General features: G+C 40.9%; 1 protein-coding gene across 1 annotated transcript in view; it reads right to left on the bottom strand.

The window, feature by feature from the left end:
* Positions 1–18911, bottom strand: part of top3b (DNA topoisomerase III beta) — a 46233-nt gene extending 27322 nt beyond the window's left edge. The window contains exons 1-3 of the mRNA XM_080895068.1: positions 18248–18911; positions 17009–17142; positions 1191–1644 (exon numbers count right to left, since the gene is read on the bottom strand). The gene's annotated coding sequence lies outside the window, so the exon portion shown is untranslated. The remainder of the gene's footprint in view (positions 1–1190; positions 1645–17008; positions 17143–18247) is intronic.
* Between the last annotated feature and the right edge of the window lie 311 nt (positions 18912–19222).

The following is a 19222-nucleotide window of genomic DNA, read 5'->3' as shown; positions in this document are numbered from 1 at the left end:
GAGCAGCAGCTCTACTCTGAGCCCCTCCCGGATGACCAAACTTCTAGCCCTATCTCTAAGGGAGAGGCCAGCCAGCCTTCGGAGGAAGCTTTTTCCACTGCTTGTATTCGCAGTGTTGTTCTTCAGACACTACCCAAAGCTTGTGACCATAGATGAGGGTAGAGACAAAAATTGACCGATAAATTGAGAGCTTCACTTTTATACTCAGCTCTATCTTCACCACTATGGACCTGTACAGTGTCAGCATCACTGCAGCCACAGCACCAATTGGTCTGTTGATCTCCTGCTCCCTTCTCCTGTCACTTGTGAACAAGACCCCAAGATACTTAAACTCCTCCACTTAGGGCAGGGACTCGTCCCTGAGTGGGCACTCCACCCTTCTTCTTCTTGAGCATCAGATTTCTAGGTGCTGATTGTCATTCCCACCGCTTCACCCTCGGCTGCAAACTATTCCAGTGCAAGCTGGAGGCCATCACCCAATGAGGCCAACAGAACCACATCATCTGCGAAAAGCAGAGATAAGATTCTGAGACCACATAAGTGAAAGCCTTCCACCACTTAGCTGTGCCTAGAAATTCTGTCCATAAAAATTACAAACAGAATTGGTACAAAGGGCAGCCCTGGCGGAGCCCATCACGCACGAGGAATGAGTCTGACTTATTGCCGGCTATGCGGACAAACTCTTGCAACAGTTCTATAAGGATCGAATGGCCCGTAGCAATGGGCCCCATACTCCCGGAGCAACCCGCAGTACACCCAGGGGGACACAGTTGAATGGCTTCTGCAAGTCCACAAAACACATGTAGACTGGTTGGGCAAACTCCCATTCACCCTCAAATTTTCTTGACAGGATAAAGAGCTGGTCCAGTGTTCCACGACCCGGACAAAAACTGCATTGTTCCTCCTTTATCCAAGGTTCGACTAACAGACGAACTCTCCTTTCCAGCACCCTGGCATAGACTTTCCCAGGGGGGCTTAGGAGTGTGATCCCTGAACACAACTTCCAGTCCCATTTCTTAAAGATGTGAACCACCGCCCCGGTCTGCCAATCCAGAGGTACCGCTTCATGTTTCATTGCAATTTTGTAGAGGCATGTCAACCAAAATAGCTCAGGGTGAACCTCATCCACCCCAGGGGTTCTGCCACCAAGGAGTGCCTTGGTGGCAGAACCCCTGCCTTAGTGACCTCACCTCAGCCAAGTTGTCCCCCTCGTCTCCAGTCTCTGTTTCCTACGAGGAAGACTTGCCAGTGGGATTAAGGAGGTCGTCGAAGTATTCATTCCACCGCCTGACAATGTTCTCAGTCAAAGTAAGCAGCGCTCCACCCACACGACACACAGGGCAGGTAGAGCACCACTTTCTCCTAAGTAGCCTGACAGTTTACCAGAATCTCTTTGAGGCAATCTGCAAATCCTTTTCCAGGGGTTACCACCACGACAGGCACCAACCACTTTGCAGCTGCAGCTCAGTGTAGCTGCTTTGGCAATGGAAGTGCTGAACATGATCCATTTGGACTTAATCTCCACAGTCTCCCTTAGGGACTCCCTATTAACAGGACAAGCCTCTGTCAGAACCAGGCTCAGGAAGGGGTGGCCATCTGCCACAACTGCCTGGGGTGAGTGGAGGAAGACGAGATGAAGACATACTGTGGAAGAGAGCCAGAGATTATTAAGAATTAATGATTAATTGCAGATAGGTGTACATATAGTGCGTGACAAAGGTCAGTGAAGACAAAACAGTCAGTGTATCATGGGAAGCCCTCAGAAGGCTTCCCTTCTAAAGGGGCAGGTAAAATGCATACTATTGTATAATACCAATTATGTAAGTGTTCTGATAAAAAATTATTTAATTATCTTTGTTTTGATGATATATAGTTCCAATATCTAAAATTTAAGAAAATACAATACTGGTATTTTTGTCATTTGCCTCTTGAATGGGCCATCAACTGTACATAAGCCCAGAATGATCACTTAATAATCCGGTCAAAATTATCACCAGTAGTAGAAGATTCCTTTAAAGCTATGAAGTAGATGGCCCAGAGTAACATGTAACACGTTAAAAAAAAAACAAAAAAAACCCAAAATAATTATTCCAAGTATTGAGCCTTGGGGGACACCACATACGAGATAGATTAGTCCTTTTTCATCAGTACCTACTCAAGTCAGCTTGGTTCGACTTGAGTCGACTCAGTTTTTAGGGTGGTAGTATTTAATTAAGTGGTAATTAGGTGGTAGTACCTGGTATCAGGTACTTTTTTTAGTACCTACTCAGCTTAGGTTCCAAGCAACCTGAGGCGATACAAAAATGTATACAAAATACTCCAATCTCTGTTTGTTTAATACATCTCTACAGAGATTTAAATACGTAAATGTGGCTTGAGTTACACATAAATGATTTTGCTACAATTGCCTGTAGTTTTGGGACAGGCACTTGGGATAGACTAACTTGTGTAATCCTGTGGGTGGGTCGTTGGTGTTCACAGATATTATGGTTTTATATTTTGTTATTGTTTTTAGTATTAATTTCATTTCAAAGTTTTATTTTCAGTTTAGTCTTAGTTTTGAAAATGTGTATGCTCATTTCAATTTAATTTTTGTTGTTTGAAAAGTATTTCACTTTATTTGAGTTTTGATTAGCTTTGTGATGTTTTCAGCCACAAGATTTATGACGTTTACAACAGGCTTTACGGTGCAAATGCTTTGTTACAGGGACATGCTAGACTCAGTAAATATATTAACCAAATGATGATACGTATTTTATTTGTTTGTTTCACATTTGGTTTTTATTTTTATTCTACTAAGGCTTGTGACTACATAATCTTAACTCAGTTATGAAGCAATATTGTGAATGTTGCCAATTTTGTAAAAGCTCAGCAATCTGAGCACTGCACACAACACTGCTTAAGAGCATAGAGCTTAATATTGCCCCTTTTACTGTTCAGGTTTCCGATGGTCTTTGTGTCCCTCCTGGTTTTCTTCCTCACATCTTCACTGCTTAACCAAAAGAGCTGCTGAATGTACATTAGCCTGCGCTGCTCCTCCCTCTCTCTATACCATTAGAATAGCTGTTGCAGGCTGTGTTGCTATGGTGACATACTCCCCTTTTCCTCTCCAATGTCGGATCCATTTGGAATGGTGCTCCGATAGCAAGTTCAAATCTGGGGCTGTAGAATAGAAATATTGTGGTATTGATCCCATGCAGAAAGAACTGGGAAGCATTTCAAAACTGGTGCAGTGCAGACAGATGAACATTGATGTCAATGCAACATATACACGAGATCTCATGTGTACCCATAAGGCTCTTTACAGCAAATAGGGAAAATGTACATCATATAAATTTTATTTATATAGCATCAAATCCCAAGAGGCACTGTAAGGTAAAGACCCTAAAATAATACAGAGGAAACCCCTAACCCTAATCCCAACAATCAGATGACCCCCTTTTGAGCATACTTTGCAAGAATGGGAAGGAAAAAGTCAGAGAGGAGGAAACAGGAATGGGAGGAAGACAGGATGAAGACACGCTATGGAAGAGAGCCAGAGATTAATAATACCCAACGACTGAATTCAGATTGGTCTATGTGGTAAAAACACATAGTTGGGGAAAAATGTTAAAACAGTGAATGAATATGAACTTGTTCACGTTACCACATTCACAAAATCTTCAGAAAATCAGTGTGAGGGACCAAGCAGCCAAGGCATAGGGGACACAGGGAAAAAAATGTCTTCAAAAAGGGTTTTTTCTGTTCTATTTTAACCCTCAAAAAAGTTCAAAAGAGAAAATTCAAAAACATAATTAGCTGGCCCATAAAAGAGGTCAATTAAATATAACTTTACAAAAAGTAATGTCCAGAAACTTAAATAAAGTGGACACAACTCACAAACTGACCTAATTAGGGTAGCTTTTATAGTGGTTTGTCCGCCGCACTATGAAGTCTGGGATATGTTGGGCCATGGAGGATACACGGACCCATCCTTAAAATACAGGGACGCATTTGAGGGCCGCATTTCGAGCAGCCTTTGAATTGGGACAGCCTTTGTCGCGTTGCTGTGATGTAATCGGCCTTAAAAATCGGCCTTTAAGGCTGCAGACCCTGAATTGGGATACAGCCATAGACTCTTGGATGTGTCCAACAGATTGACAGGTGGTGGGATATGGTGTATACTGGTGCAGTAAACTTAGAGTTTAAAACTTGTGATTTTAATACACCATGTTTCTAAGATGTTTGTACTGTCAAGTGAATCTAAAAGAAGGAAATTCGAGGTCATACAAGTTATTATGTCTTTAAGACATTCCAGTAGTTTAATTAATTGGTGTGTGTGTCATTTGACTTCATTGACAGATAAGGCTGGGTATCATCTGCATAAAAATGAAAACGTATGTACTGTGCCTTCTAATAATACTACCCTCAGGGAGCATGTATGAAGTACAGGTCCCAGTACAGGACCCTGTTGAACTCCATAATTAACCTTAGTGTGTGAAGAGGACTGTTTACGTGGAAAAGATTTGGAGTCTATCAGACAAATACAATTAAAACCACGGGAGCTCAGTACCTTTAAAACCACATGACTTTCTGATCCTCCTCCTTTTACACATTGAAATCTAGAGCAATGTCTGAACATATTTTCTTTAAAACTATGAAATATTAAAGCCTGAAATTACCATCAGAATGAATTAGAATGGGATTTGTACAGCTTGTGGTATATATATATATATACCACAAGCTGTACAAATCCCATATATATATGTGTGTGTGTGTGTGTGTGTGTGTGTGTGTGTGTGTGTGTGTGTGTGTGTGTGTGTGTGTGTGTGTGTGTGTAGCACAAATTAGAAGAATTCATCATTTGATAATTTTATGCTTTATATGCAACAATTGTACCTTTTTTTTTAAAGCAAATAGGATATGGTTCAGCTGAAAATGTTTTACCTGGGATTAGAGTGACCCACATCTTGAAAATGAAATAATCCACTTATTTAACTATTTTCTGATTTATAATTAGAGTGCCATCTGGAAAATGCAGTATATTGCTTCAATTGTACCAGACAATCTACCAATATCTTTGTTTTTGTGATATTTATCTATTTTCTCAGTTGAATGAAAATGACACTTTCTTCATTCTTGTGACTAAGAATTTCATGCTAAAAAGCATTCCCCATGATTTATTTTGTAAAATTGTGTAATTCAACTATATACCATTCAGAAAATGTCACTATTTGTCTTGTGGAAGTTGCAATTTTTTATATTGAAAAGCCAATTTAGGAATATTTAATAGCAAATGGCCTGTATTTATATAGCGCTTTACTAGTCCCTAAGGACCCCAAAGCGCTTTACATATCCAGTCATCCACCCATTCACACACACATTCACACACTGGTGATGGCAAGCTACATTGTAGCCACAGCCACCCTGGGGCGCACTGACAGAGGCGAGGCTGCCGGACACTGGCGCCACCGGGCCCTCTGACCACCACCAGTAGGCAACGGGTGAAGTGTCTTGCCCAAGGACACAACGACCGAGACTGTCTATATATATATATATATATATATATTATACATATATATATATATTAGGGGTGCAACGGTACTCGTATCGATATTGAACCGTTCGATACAGTGCTTTCGGTTGGCTACGCATATGTATCGAACAATACAAAAATGTTTATTTGTTTTATCAACTTTTCTTCTGACGATGCTGTCCGTGTTGAGAACTCAGTGGATCTGCGTTCGACTACTCCCCCTAGACTGCACTGTCGAGCGCAGATCCACTGAGCGCAGCACAAGGTAGCAAGACAGAAGCTCGTTGCAACATGGCAAATTGAACCTCCCCCACCCTCATTCAGATCTGGCGTTTGGAATTATTTTCCAAACGCCGTCCAGCCCCACGCACGGGGCAGTCCACGGTAGCTTGTTAACGGAGATTTGCCGTGTTGTGGCATTAACCTCATTTCAGATTAACGCTGACAGCACTAGTGGGAACACAATGAATATGACTGCACATTTACGCCGACATCATCCTAGTACAAAGACAGGTGGAAGCAGACAAAAACAACAAGCACGCATGCTACAAACTTTACCCAAGTCATTTGGACAGCCGTTAGCACATGATTCTCCTTATGGGGACCTGATATGTTTAATATGCTGCTGAGAATATAGCCCAGAAGAAGCGTATAGTATAGCTTTTATTTTGGAAAGAGACATTTCTCTGTAATAAACTCTCTTTTCCAAAGATGAGTGATTTCTCGATCAGATAGATTTATTTTTTTCTTACTTTGTTGTTTCAGCAACATTAAATTTAAAAACGGTACTTTTGAGTTAAAATATATATATATAATTTTAATAAATGACAAATTAAAAAACCATGAACATTTTTTTGTATCGAAAAAATATTGAACCATGACACCAAAGTATCGAACTGAACCGTGAATTTTGTATATATATATATATATATATATATATATATATATATAGGACAGGCCCCTGCACGGTATGTACCACCGGCAGATAGAGGAGGTGGCTGATATCCAGAAATCCTACCAGTGGCTGGACAAAGCTGGACTGAAAGACAGCACAGAGGCACTAATCATGGCAGCACAAGAACAAGCTCTGAGCACAAGATCCATAGAGGCTGGGGTCTATCACACCAGGCAAGACCCCAGGTGCAGGCTGTGTAAAGATGCCCCAGAGACAATCCAGCACATAACAGCAGGGTGCAAGATGCTAGCAGGCAAGGCATACATGGAACGCCATAACCAAGTGGCCGGCATAGTGTACAGGAACATCTGTGCCGAGTATAACCTGGAAGTCCCGAGGTCAAAATGGGAGATGCCCCCAAGGGTGGTGGAGAATGACCGAGCTAAGATCCTGTGGGACTTCCAGATACAGACGGACAAAATGGTGGTGGCTAACCAACCGGACATAGTGGTGGTAGACAAACAGAAGAAGATGGCCGTAGTGATCGATGTAGCGGTTCCGAATGACAGCAATATCAGGAAGAAGGAACACGAGAAGCTGGAGAAATACCAAGGGCTCAGAGAAGAGCTCGAGAGGATGTGGAGGGTGAAGGTAACAGTGGTCCCCGTGGTAATCGGAGCACTAGGTGCGGTGACTCCCAAGCTAGGCGAGTGGCTCCAGCAGATCCCAGGAACAACATCGGAGATCTCTGTCCAGAAGAGCGCAGTCCTGGGAACAGCTAAGATACTGCGCAGGACCCTCAAGCTCCCAGGCCTCTGGTAGAGGACCCGAGCTTGAAGGATAAACCGCCCGCAGGGGCGTGCTGGGTGTTTTTTTTATATATATATATATATATATATATATATATATATATATATATATATATATATATATATATAAGGGGTATGATCGATGTGGCGGTTCCAAATGGCAGCAGCATCAGAGAAAAGGAACACGAGAAGCTGGAGAAATACCAAGGGCTCAGAGAAGAGCTCGAGAGGATGTGGAGGGTGAAGGTAACGCTGGTCCCCGTGGTAATCGGAGCACTAGGTGCGGTGACTCCCAAGCTAGGCGAGTGGCTCCAGCAGATCCCGGGAACAACATCGGAGATCTCTTTAAAAGTATTCGGCCCCCTTGAACTTTTCAACATTTTGTCACATTACAGCCACAAACATGAATAAATTTTAATGGAATTCCACGTGAAAGACCACTACAAAGTGGTGTACACTTGAGAAGTGGAACGAAAATCATACATGATTCCAAACATTTTTTACAAATAAATAACTGAAAAGTGGGGTGTGCGTAATTATTCAGCCCCCTGAGTCAATACTTTGTAGAACCACCTTTTGCTGCAATTACAGCTGCCAGTCTTTTAGGGCAGTGGTCCCCAACCTTTTTTGCGCCACGGACCCGATTTATGCCCAACAATATTTTCACGGACTGGCCTTTAAGGTGTGGCGGATAAATACAACAAAATAAAACTAGTACCGGTACCGAAAAAAAGATTTATTCATAACACACGTGAAAAGACCCAGGAAAACCGAGTTAACGATAAAAACGATAACAAAATAACGCTGAAAAACGATAAAAACCCTAAAAACCATACATTTCACACCTGAGCCTCAACTCTTGCGGCCCGGCACCAAACGACTCACGGACCGGTACCGGTCCGAGGCCCGGGGGTTGGGGACCACTGTTTTAGGGTATGTCTCTACCAGCTTTGCACATCTAGAGACTGAAATCCTTGCCCATTCTTCTTTACAAAACAGCTCCAGCTCAGTCAGATTAGATGGACAGTGTTTGTGAACAGCAGTTTTCAGATCTTGCCACAGATTCTTGATTGGATTTAGATCTGGACTTTGACTGGGCCATTCTAACACATGGATATGTTTTGTTTTGAACCATTCCATTGTTGCCCTGGCTTTATGTTTAGGGTCATTGTCCTGCTAGAAGGTGAACATCCGCCCCAGTCTCAAGTCTTTTGCAGACTCCAAGAGGTTTTCTTCCAAGATTGCCCTGTATTTGGCTCCATCCATCTTCCCATTAACTCTGACCAGCTTCCCTATCCCTGCTGAAGAGAAGCACCCCCAGAGCATGGGGTTAGGTATGATTTTTGTTCCACTTCTCAAGAAGTGTACACCACTTTGTATTGGTCTTCCATGTGGGATTCCAATAAAATTGATTCATGTTTGTGGCTGTGTGTGAAAGCAAATGTGGAAAACTTCAAGGGGGCTGAATACTTTTGCAAGCCACTGTATTATCATGCTATTTGCAACTACATGAATGTACTATTCCTGTGTGATTTATTACTATTACTGAAGGTTCCTCGCCATACCAATCTGAACTAGATATTTAAATCTTAATATAGCGATTGCAGCGATTTCGTATAGAAAACTATTCCGCGAGTATATAAAACAAGTCCGCGGGACCTCTGGCTAATACATCGGGTTCCGTGTCGGGCTCGTAACTGAAAACTAGCCTTACTTTGTTGTCTGGGTCAACTTTGCTAGCGAGAGACAGAGAGAGGCTTGAAAGGCTGCTCCAGCGGAGCTTATTGTTTCGGAGGAAAACACGAACACAGTGTACAGTCGAGTCTTAATAGCTTACTTACAACTGGGCTCGTCAGGCACTCTTTTTGGCTGGAGTGGTTATTATTATATTTACATGCTTCTATGTCCCCTTTCTGCTCAGTGACAGCTCGTACTTTTCGACTCTCCTTTTTCTCACTCCCTGGCGCTAACAGAAACATAAGGGGCATGGCAGTCCATTCTCCCTCCAGCACGGATTACACTGCCCATGAGGCTACATTCTTTAGGGCTATGCCTGTAACACTCTGCCTATTGCCTTCATATTAAATTATTTTTTTTAAATATTTCTTCACGTCATTATGTGGGCCGCATGTTTGGGTTTCCACTGGTGTGGAATTACCAAAAATAGAGAGGGCATAGCCTAACATATGAAACAGGAGGAGACCACCGTGTAATCCATTTATTTCAACAAAGTAACTGTATTCTGAATACCACCCTTTAAAACGGTAACTGTAACGGAATGCTCATATTTGTATTTTAAATATGTAACGGCAGTACATGTATTCCGTTACTCCCCAACACGGACAAAAGGGACAAGATAGGAAAGAGCAGAAAGGAGAGCCGGAAGGGGGGCGCCCAATCTGGCTTCCCACACCTACCCGCCGGATCGGGCTGTAAGCTCTACCTCCCCACTGCCTCCCAGAAAAGAGAAGAAGAGCAGAAGGAAGAAGAGTTGAATATTTTCTTTTCTTTCACAGTTAGCTGACTGCCTTAGCTACCCAAGTGATGTCAGTCCTTTTTAACCATAGCCAGTGACTGGTCCTCTCAGCAGTGTTAGCTAATTTTCTTATAGCCTGCCGTTGCACCTGTCCTCTGATCCCAATCTCTCTAAGCAGTTTTGCTGTTGTACTGGCAACAAAGCAGCCTCTATCCTCTGCCTCAGCTGCCAAGTTGGCATACCGCAGCTTCTTACGCTCTAATGTTTCCTCAATTGCTTCCTCCTGTGGTACCGTCAGCTCAATGACATGCGCATGTTTTTGGGAGTTATACCAAAGGACGAGGTCTGGTCGTGGTCGCAGAGTAGTTGTTACAATCTCTGTGGGAAAAATTAGCCTCTGATCCAAGTCCACTTGCATCTGCCAATCCCAAAGGACAAGGTCCTCCCATGGTACCGTCAGCTCAATGACGTACACAAGTTTTGGGGAGTTAGACCAAAGGACGAGGTCTGGTCGCAGAGCAGTTGTTACGATCTGTGAGTCCATGACCACTTTAATTCACAATAAACTAGAGCCTTCCTTAATACTTTCATGCTGATTTACCCATGTTTATTATGCCAAAAGTAAACTATACCAAGATGGTATCATGCAGTACATTTAAAATGTATAAACATTTTAATTTAAATGGCACCCTCTTCCCACACTTCTGTTTAATGTCACTCCAGATCCAAACCAAATATAAGTTACAGTTCACAAATAAAGAAGCACTATTTTGTTATGCTTTACTGTTTATTGTGTTGATTTTCTATTCTTATTTGCTCTTAAATCTTTAATAGCTTATGTCTCATGAAACCTAGTTACTGAACTACACTGAAATTTGTTACTGCACAATACACATAGTACACACCTGTAAACCTCTATTTATACTTTCTATTCAGTTTAAAGAATTATTTTCAGCAACTTATAGCTCATTTCTTTTTCTTTTTTTTGCATAAGACATGTTTCTTTCTTGTTCTTTTTATAAACCATCACTGGAAGTTAAAGTATTTTCCTCAATCACTAGACCTGGTGAAGTCTGATTGTTTCTGTGGGATCTTCACTGTATTAACCATGGTTCTCCCTACTTCTCAGACTCCCCAGTGTCATCCAGCCTGCTCATCAGCCATCTACTGACCGCCACTGATACTTTCATCATCCTTCATGACCAAGTACCTAGCTGCTTGCCCACTGCCTTCCAAGCCCCATTCCCTGTTCTTTCACATGCTTTCCTGTTATCCTTCATTCACCTCTAAAGACTTAGTTTTAAAATACAAATAAATGTAAACATAAATCTACAACAACATCTGTCATCAGAGGGAAGATAATCTAAAGCCTTACTTTTGCATTGCTCTTGTACATTTAGTCCACAGTTACTTTACAATATCTGTTTCATTTTATGAAATAAGATGAGTGACAAATTAAAGGTGTTGAGCCACCACATTCTGCCAGTACAGATTCAGTGAGCCTTACAAATAATTTTGTAATTCTCTGGAACTCCGTTGGAGGAATGATATACCGTTCTTCCAAAATATATTCATTTGGTCTTTTGATTATGGTAATGGAGAGCGCTGTCCTGCTGTCTATTGTAAATAAATAATAGTAGTAACAAATAAACTATTCAAAAACCTCAGTTAAAGAAAACAATCTCAAGCAGCTAACACGTGATATGCATATATACTACATTATTTTGGACACTTTTTTTGAGTTTTTACACATTTTTTTTAAAAATATATTTTATTCCAGTTTTGAATGCAGGACTTTAACATTTTTTATGTTCTTTTAATTTCACTGTCTACAAAAAAATAAGTGCACATAATGTCATGGGATTTTCACGTTTGTGAAATGTATTCGTATTTGCTCAGCTACATTTAGCTAAGGGCTCGAGTTACTGTTACATCTTCACTGACCATGATAAGTACCCGAACAGTAATCCATAATTCCTGTGTGCTATGAGAATGTAGGATTTTTGGCTTCTGAAAATTCTTTTCCGGAGTCTTGGCAATCAGAGGAGTGACATTAAAAAGTAATTTTATTAATTTAACGATTTCTTCCTACAAAACACATAAGCTGGCTGAAAACCAGACTGAATCCTGTAATCACTTCAGATAGGAAACAAATGTCCACTACATAAAGCCTGATGACAAACAAATACTGTTCAAAATGTGTGCTCATGCTGAATTAAAGATTACATACATGCAGTACTTTTAGTGGAGAAAAATGAGTGAAGGACAAATAAGACATGGTACAGATGAAAACAATTTAGTTCAATCAAAGTCCTACTGAGTTTAGGTTTTTTTTGTAATAGAATATATTAGTTAGTCCTTTTTTTGCAGTCCCATGATAAGGGAGCAAATGCGATCTTCAGGGTGCAGCTTCACAATGACATGACTGCTAAACAATTACCACAAATAAACTAAGATGTACTGTCACAGTATATCTGAAGCAGCAGCTGTTGTGATTTGGAGCTATATAAATAAAATGGAGTCAACAATTTGTGAGATGATTCATTTCAATCAAGAATCATTTGCTCTGCTTTATTCTTTAACTCATTGACACAGGCAATATTAACAATATTGCTCTCACTCATCATTTCTTTCTCCCCCCCCCAAACACCAGAAGATTCAATAAAATGAAATTAATTAATAGACCATTTATTTAGTGCTGGTGGGCCTGAAATACACTGTGTTGGACATGCAGGCCTCGGAGAAACTGTTCCCCCAAAACAATTATTTGTGGTGTTTGAGAGAACAACCAGGGACAGAGAGGTGTTCATTTCAAAGAGTTAACCCTACACAACCTCTGTGATTAAGTCCTGGAAGCGGCTGTGAGAGGAGAGTCCGGAAAAAACGAATGACGTTTGATTTATTTACCTACAGAGGTTCCAAACAGCAGGCCTAACATCAGAAAAATATCTAAATAATTTGGAGCAGCCTCCTGGCGCGTTGAATTTCGTTAAAGATAATTGTCCCGGACACGCTGACACTAAAATCCCCCGCTGAGGAAGCTGCATAGGAATTATTTTTGACCTTTTATGGTTTCATTCATTGCGCTAATCCTTGTCAACTCCATTAGTTTGGCCTGTCCTTGACTAAATGGAGCTCCGGTTGATCTAAACTGGTTAGGTCAGTACTCAGCTTCTTCCAACATGTGTGGTCCAGCAGTTCCCCGCTTTAACCCTTTCACTGGTGGCGTGTGCTGCGGCTCCGTCAGGAAGTCTGTTTTCTTTTCTCTCGCTTTAACACAACACGCGGACGAAAACTACTCCAGTTGGTTAATAACTGTGCGACATTAAAGGTGCCGGTGCTGGCTGTGCCAAGTGCCTCGAGAAACCATGAAGCGTAGGAAGAGCATTCGAATCCCGACGTTGCTTTAGCTTTCCACTCCGCCGGAAAACATAGTTCCTCAGCAGTACACGGTTCACGTTGGCATGTTGCTATGGTTACGAACTCCTATACGTCTGTAACAAAACTAGAATGTACACAGCGCGGACTGATATGTGTGCGTGGGGAGTGGGGTTGCATTTAGGTCCTTGTAAATTGACGCTGTGTTCACGTAATTTAGGATTTTTATTGTAAAAACGCCGCAGAAATGTTGTAGTAGGAACTGTGAAAATTGACACCATTAACAAAGAGTGGTTTAGGTTTGCTGAAGGTTTATTGATATTTATTTCAGGAGAATAGGGCTGAGCCAGTCACGAACAGAGATTAACAAATGCGGGATATCATGTATTCGAGTATTCGGCCATTTTACTATTTAAAAACTCCGATTGATGGCTTGTCTGATTATACCTGTGATTATTCCTCTTCAGCGAATGAAAGTTTAACCTATTACCAAATTACTAAGTACAAAGCTGGAAGTAACAGTATGTTTTTGTAGATCTATTTTCAAAACACAAACCCTCATAAATCCTTACACAATTTTCTCCTCTGCTCTGTTCAGAAATATTAGTCAGGACTCAGACTATATGTATTATTGTAGAATATAAAGCGCCTTGAGGCGACTGTTGTTATAATTCGGCGGTGTATAAATAAAACTGAATTAAATGGACTGGCTCCTGCTTTTTCTAGGCTCCTGTATTTCCTACCTTTCGTTACAACGTGAATGCAGCATGGTTTTACCACGATTAGGCTACAGTCCTCGGAATGCCAGGAGGCCAAACCCCGCCCCTCGCGAAATTTTTTTTATTCAGAACACACCCCTGCGCGACTGCATGGAGGGGGGGAGGGGGGGATTTGGGGCACAGGATGTTTGAACTATTTTATTCACAGATGTAGTAGTATACGGATGATTATCAGGACCCATAAAACATACAAAAAAAACCCGTGAATGTTTTTGATTCCCTGTTCTGCATACAACCATATCAAACAACATGGTCTGCTGGTCTGCACATGTTTTCATAATCAGAGATTTTGTTGGGGTTTTTTTTTTTTTTTTATTTAATTTTTTTTTTTTTACCAGTGTTGTGGACAACAAACAGTGGCATAGTCTAGAAGTCAAATGATGTTCACTCTCCTCTCATTAATAAAAATTTAATAATAAACACAGCAACTACACAGGATCAGGTATGATGTACTGTTGCCTCTTTAAATAGAACCTAGGTTAAAGTTGTCATAGCTCCGTCACTAGAGCATCAAAATGAATGACACTTTGTAAAGTTACACTCATTTTGTACCCTCAAGTATGAAATGAATGAAATTTCTGTTTTTTCTCTTAGAAATTAATTGTTTTCTACATTTATATATAAAAAATCAACTGATGCGTTAAATTATACATTATAACCTTGCTATCTTCTTTCCTAAATCTTTATTTATTTCTGTACCCCTACAGTTGTTTTGTGACCCAATTCAGGTGCAGTAACTATGGAACTATTGCTTTTTTTTTTTACTCAACTTATGCTATTTACACAATAATGCATCAGTCTCAGCATTTTGATTTACACACAAACACACACATAAAAATTATTTTCATGCTGAATAACCTACAGGCCCTGAAGACAAGTTTCTCCACTATAATTAAATTCTTTAATTAAAGGTGTAAGAGACCATGCTCAAATGAATTAATTGTTTAATAAGACCAAAGTTATAAATAAACACACTTTTTTCCCCAGAGTAATTACTTTATACCACAAAACCCAATTTTCAGCTTTTCATGTATTTTGCACCTGGGATTTTTGCAGAGTTGAAATGCTCATGTGCCTGTCTCTAAACACTTTGGGTTAGCTTCTGTTGGGTTGTAAATAAAATAGATGTGACAGTCAACAACAAAAGGTTCAGACATTGTTCATAGTGCATGTTTGAGGTACATTTTTCATTAAATAATGAACACAATTCAGTGGGCTCCATAGAAGATATAAACAAAGTATTGATCCTATTGTGCTAGTATGAGTCTGATTGCAATAGCAGCATACTGCTTTACACAAAGCACTAAGAGTTACAGAGAATGAGGTCATGTTGACCCAGAAATCAGAAAATCAGATAAATGAACCACAAATACAACAACCTTGCCAGTGTCTTCAAACTAACCTATGATGACAAAAACTAACCGGGTTATTGTCATGTCATGGCAGCAGATATACATTGACTTATGACTATCATAACACAGAAAACAGCAGAACCCTCAAACACCAGCACACAGAACACCCAAATGAAAGAGCACATCCAGATATCTGTAATGATAAACATGAAACGATACTTGGTTTCTCACTTTCTCTTACAGTATTTTAAGATATTTCTTAAATGTTCGCTAACTGTTTTTTCCAAGCATTAATACTCTTGTTGTGTTACATCAGTCCCAGAGCCAGCATTTATGGTCATATTTAAGCACTTGGTCACAAAATACAATCTTATACTACTCTCTCATAAAAAGTATGCTGCTTTTATTTTATGCTACTATGTGAAAGTTCAAGATTCCAAACACTATAACGTACCTACACTGAGCATCATTACACCTAGCTGCAAAGCTAAAATGCTGCATATTTATAAACACAGAATTATAAAATTACAGCTATATAGATTTCAAATACTAGCCATATTTTTCCATTTGCCTTAAGTAGCAATTTGCAATGCAAGCTTTTTATTTTATTAAATCTATTTTATTAAAGTAATAGACACAATTGACATGAGTCATTTATAGATTTTCAGCATAAAAGCAACAAAGTAAATCAGAAAACTTGTTTTATGGAAAAGGTTTAGTGTGTTATTTTAATCAGTCCAAAAGGATTAATTTTCCTTTTTGTATTATAGCAGTAAAGTGCAATGGAATACACACATACAAATACAATAAATACTACCGCTAAATATTGCATTTGTAAGTAGGAAAAAGCATGGGACATAAATCACAAAAGTCGCAATGCAAAAATATTCTAATGGAATCCCTTTAAATAATAATGATCCACACATCAGCATGTCTGACTGCCTTCACAATGGCTTTTTGTTCTGACTCTGCTGCAGGCTTAATTCTTAGGATCTAAGTGTCTTACTCGAAGTCACCTGAGCAGCAGTGAGATGGCTACTGTAAGTCTGAGTTAGGACAGCCCGTCACTACCTCTGTGGGCTTTCACATGCAGATGTGACTTTTTGAAACGCTTGGATTCATGAGTTGATGAAATCACACCTTTTCCATGTTGCAGGCTTGCATTTCCACATGACTAAGCAAACATTGCCTACGTTGTTTTCCTGACAGAGCCAGAGTTGTGTCCTGCTGCTACTGCCCCTGACTGATCACATGATCTGTACATGGGCGGAGCTAGAACACACATGGGGGCTGATGAATTCTTGCAACTGTGATTGGCTCAGAGTCACAATGTGACACATTGATGCCTGGCAGTCAATACTGTTAAGGGATTTTCTTTTTCTTGAAGGCCACAAAAGCACAAATGCTCAGTGGGACAGCATGTACTTTGTATGGAGACGAAGCCAGACTGCAGTCAGCCTGATGCCACACCAACACAGGATTATGAAATTGTGACGCGGATTTTTTGAACATGAAAATACGACTCTCGCTCTCTTGCTAAAGTCTTCCCCGGTAAAGTGTTGGATAAAAACTTTTTGTCTTAGTTTAGGACCTGTCCCTGTCTGGGAGATCTGGCTGTGTGTGTTTTGGCTAAACTGAAGCTTGTCTGCAGCCCTCAGAAGAAATGTCACATGTGATTAAAAGAACGGCTTTCCAACACGTTGTTACATCAGCCAGTTTGATTAAAGATACTCTATCAACACCAGGCTGGATGAACAGCTCTGTTACACCACACTAATGAATTATAAAAAGAAAATCAACTCACAAGAGATAATGCTCCGTTTGGCTCCATTGGATGCACTGAAATCAAGTTGTTGTTGTTGTTGTTGTTGGTTTTAAGGTAAGTCCCATGAGAGCGGGCTGATATGTATGGTTCTTGTCTTTTATCCTTCAGCAGCACTGTTGGCAAAGAAAAAGGTGAGCTGTTATTTAGGATGCTGCCAGTTCTTTTATTTCCTATGAAAATGAAGGGCAGGGATCCCTTCAGAGTGTGGCAACCTTTCATTAAAGTAAGCTTGGCCTAAATCTTTCTGTGACTGCAAAAGTGTTTTTGGAAAACTCTTTGTGCTGTTACAGATCTATGAAAACTGAACAGTTCCCGAAACATAACTCCTGTTATTTCTGTCATCTTGTGTCCAGCAGCTACTTTCACTGCTGAGAAGACTCTGAAACCCCTCACAGAGATGCATTCAGGAAGTGGAGCTATTTGAGCTGCTGACGTGCTTATTTTACACAGAAATGTTGAAAAATACTCACTGAGCTAAAACCAGAGCACATTACCACACGGAATATCTGTAACTTTGTGCCATCTGTTGTACAATGTTTAGTAAAAGCTAAACTGACAAACACGGGCCATGCACCCAGAGCAAACTGCTGCTTATCTGCTCAGATTTTTATCACCATATTTTTAATGTGACTCCAAGCAGCTCAACACTTAATGACTTTAGTGCTGAACAGCTATTCTGGCATATGTCTTCTCAGTTTTTCAGTCAGAACACTATTCCATCTTTAAAAAAATATGCTTTACATGTTTCTCATTTCATATTCCTCTCACATTCACTCTGGTGTTTGTTATTTGGTATTCTTTCTTTGTTATTTGTGTATTTTTAGATTTTCTTTTTAGATTTAGATTTTCCCCCCAGTTTAATTACAAGTGAAATTTCAGTTCTGTGGCCATGAGGATGGTTTGGCCATACACTTTGTGTTTCATCAAATAGGAAACTGTACAGATTTAACGATGCATTATATTCATCACAAAGAAATTCACTCGCAGCCAGAATTTGAGAGTGAGGCTCACAGCTGGAGGTTGTTTGTGGATATTTTTCTAAGGAACAAAGAAAAACAAGAAAACACAAGTTTGAACTTTGATTTGAACACAGCCCAGATGTGTGTGGACCCGAACGGCGGTCGTCACCACTAAATATGGGCATGGAACTTCCTGCGAACCCACACACCTCCCAGACTGTCAAGCAGAGACGAAAGTGAGTGCGCGTTTCTCACATACCATCTACCGCACGTCATGGCACACAGATCCGTGCAGAAAAGAAAGGCAGTGTCATATTTATAATGCGTGACTTATGTGTCACAGTCCGGGATCACATTGGTTTAAAGTGACAGGAAGTGGGAAACACCGGCTTGCAATTCATCATGAGAAAATATCGACGGGCACGTGTTCTCGCCGTGATATTTAGCGCAAGGCAGCACCGTCCCAGCACTGGTCCCTGTACGGAGGCGGGTCTTTTCCTCCGGACAATGGCATTATTTGGGCTCCATTGGTCAGGAATGGCACATTTCACAGGCTGTTGCCCTCCTCCGAGCGTCGACACAGCGCCTCCAGTGAGCCCAGCCGCCTTTAACCTTTTCCCACCCCAACCGTTACCCGCCCACACCACACCGACACATGCTACCGGGACCGGTGCAGCCATACGTGTCTGTGCCCACCGAGGGTCTGGGAACCAGTTATGTCCACGCTGCAGGAATACACATTCCACACTTCCTCGGCTGTTATTGCACCCGCATGTGTTTGAAGTGAGGGTGGTCCCGCTGCGAACACCATACTCTAGTCCACCGTCAGCTGCCATTTTCTGGGACACTGATGGAACAAGTTGCTGACTGCGGCTCTAAGTCGTCATTCCTCGCAAGCACCATAACACGATGTAGCACCTCACAGGCGGGTAATGAAAAATTTGTGAATGAATAAGAGAATTTGTGCTCATTGTTAAAATTAAACTATACAATGACGTTCCATTGGTATGTGACCAATCCCGAAAGTGATGAGATAATATTTCCACCAATAAGAACACAGATAGGCACAGAAACGTACCAATTGGAAGCTGGCATGCAAATAAGGAATTTGTCTCGGCAAGAGCTGAATGTCAACTAGTCAAAGATGGAGTCCGGATCTGGGAGGCCGTGAGGTTGCCAATGGACGAAACAGCCTTGTTTTAACCGAGGAGCCGTTACGCCGGTGGAAACGGAT

This window comes from Rhamphochromis sp. 'chilingali' (assembly GCF_963969265.1).
Source record: "Rhamphochromis sp. 'chilingali' genome assembly, chromosome: 10".
In the NCBI taxonomy this organism is placed as follows: domain Eukaryota; kingdom Metazoa; phylum Chordata; class Actinopteri; order Cichliformes; family Cichlidae; genus Rhamphochromis; species Rhamphochromis sp. 'chilingali'.
The sequence above is the reverse complement of the archived record's forward strand: the minus strand, read 5'-3'. Positions and strand labels throughout refer to the sequence as shown.